This window comes from Lycium barbarum, chromosome 12 (assembly GCF_019175385.1).
Source record: "Lycium barbarum isolate Lr01 chromosome 12, ASM1917538v2, whole genome shotgun sequence".
Taxonomy (NCBI): Eukaryota; Viridiplantae; Streptophyta; class Magnoliopsida; order Solanales; family Solanaceae; genus Lycium; species Lycium barbarum.
Window position 1 is genome coordinate 10,856,759 of NC_083348.1, and position 1,894 is coordinate 10,858,652.

Below are 1,894 nucleotides of genomic sequence, written 5' to 3' on the forward strand. Positions count from 1 at the left end.
TGGGAGAATCGTAAATATGTTTGATAGAGAGTATCATATGAACTATGCTAGGATTTTGGATTATTAACTTAGGATTGTTGTGGTCATATGCGTGATGAAGAATGATATTACTTTCATCAAATTGAGACTGTAGAATCACCTAGAAGTAATAGAATGAGAATTGGGTGAAGAAAATACCATTAATGAAGGTTCTGGAGCTTTATGCCCACTAAGTGTTTGATAAAATGCTTAGGTGACCAAAGCATGGATATTATTGTTAATATGGAATCCCTTTGACTTGTGTTGCTATAGATTAAAGTTGAAAGGGTTGACGAACGCTGTATTACACTCAAAGGCCGAAATTAAGGTATGTGAGGCTAATTCTCTACGTTTAGGAATGTTAATGATTCTCCCTACGACACGTTCATTTACGACGTTACTAATTGCCTCAGAAATATAGTTAAGCTTAGTTCCTTGAATGGTTGCAGAACTTCTATCCCCTAGTTTTATAATTCATTCATGACTTTCATTCCGAATGTTGTGAGCTCAGTATGTAATCGATATAGACTTGTGTTTGATACCAATGAGTCTCAGTCTAGAATACCCAGCATGTTTATAAATAGTTAAAGCTTTAGTTCTTATAATTAGTTCATGAAAGCTTCAGTTCTTATAATCAGTTCATGAATACATGTCTGAGTGAATCATTGCCCAGTATGTTAGTGTTGTATCTTTCAGCGTGATTCTCAGTTCTTTTATGTAAATTGTTTAATGATGAACACCCGTGTTATTGGGCCTAAGTCCATAGTTATGTATACGTATACTTGGGCCTGAGGCCGCAGCTTGTGCACATATATATTAGGCCTGACGCTGCAAATTATTTACTCAGATAAACAGGTGGTTCCTCATTCAGAATAGGGAGTATTCATATCTTTACTTCCTTATTTCAGTTATCAGTTCAATTTCAGTATTTACAGTTCTTTCTTTCAGTTGCTTTACATACCATTGCAATTCAAATGTGCTGACATCCCTTTTGCCCGGGGCTTGCATCTTGCGATGCAGGTGACGATTTACAGGTTGACGATTCTTCTTGTTAGGATCTTCTTGTATCAACTGCTTGGTAAGCCCCAGTTCCCTCAGGGCGTTATCATACTTTCAGTCTTTATAGTAGTTCTGTTAGTGAGGTATGCCGGGAGCCTTGTCCCGATAAACAGTTAGTAGTTCAGTACTCTTTAGAGGCTTCGTAGACTATAGTCCAGTCAGTCAGATGTTTAGCAACTTTTGTGTTAGCCTTGTCGGCTATTCAGACTTTCAGACTTATTCAGTATTTCAGCATTTATGATATTCTAGTCAGACTTTTAGTAGATCAACATGTGTCAGTGTTATTTATGCATTTAGTATGTCTGATATCACATATTGATTCATCCAGCCAGTTGGTTCGCTCGATCACATGCAGATGAGCACCGAGTGCCGTGTTACGCCCAGGCCATGGTTCGGGGCGTGACACTCTCCTCCAGAGTTATTCCAACAGCCTTTCGGACCAAGCGGTACCTCCGGTACAATGAAATCACTTCCGGTGACATTAAGTGCTAAAATGGGTTTCAAATTTTTATTAAAAGCCATTTTTTCCAGATTTATTTAAAAAAAAATTAATTTTTCAGATTATTTTTAAAAAAATTACCACGTAGTCACCACCATATAATAAGTTAAATGTTCATGTTACCCAATTCAAATGACTAGGTTTGCTTATGTGGGAATATGTTAGAAATGAAAGGTATTTTTGAAATTTTACTAATGATAGGGGTATATTTGACCCTAACTTGTAACGGGAGGGATTTGACCCAACTTGTAACGAAAGGTAACAATAGCCAATTTATGAAAGTAGGAGGAGTATTTTTTTTGACCCTTTTGGCATATA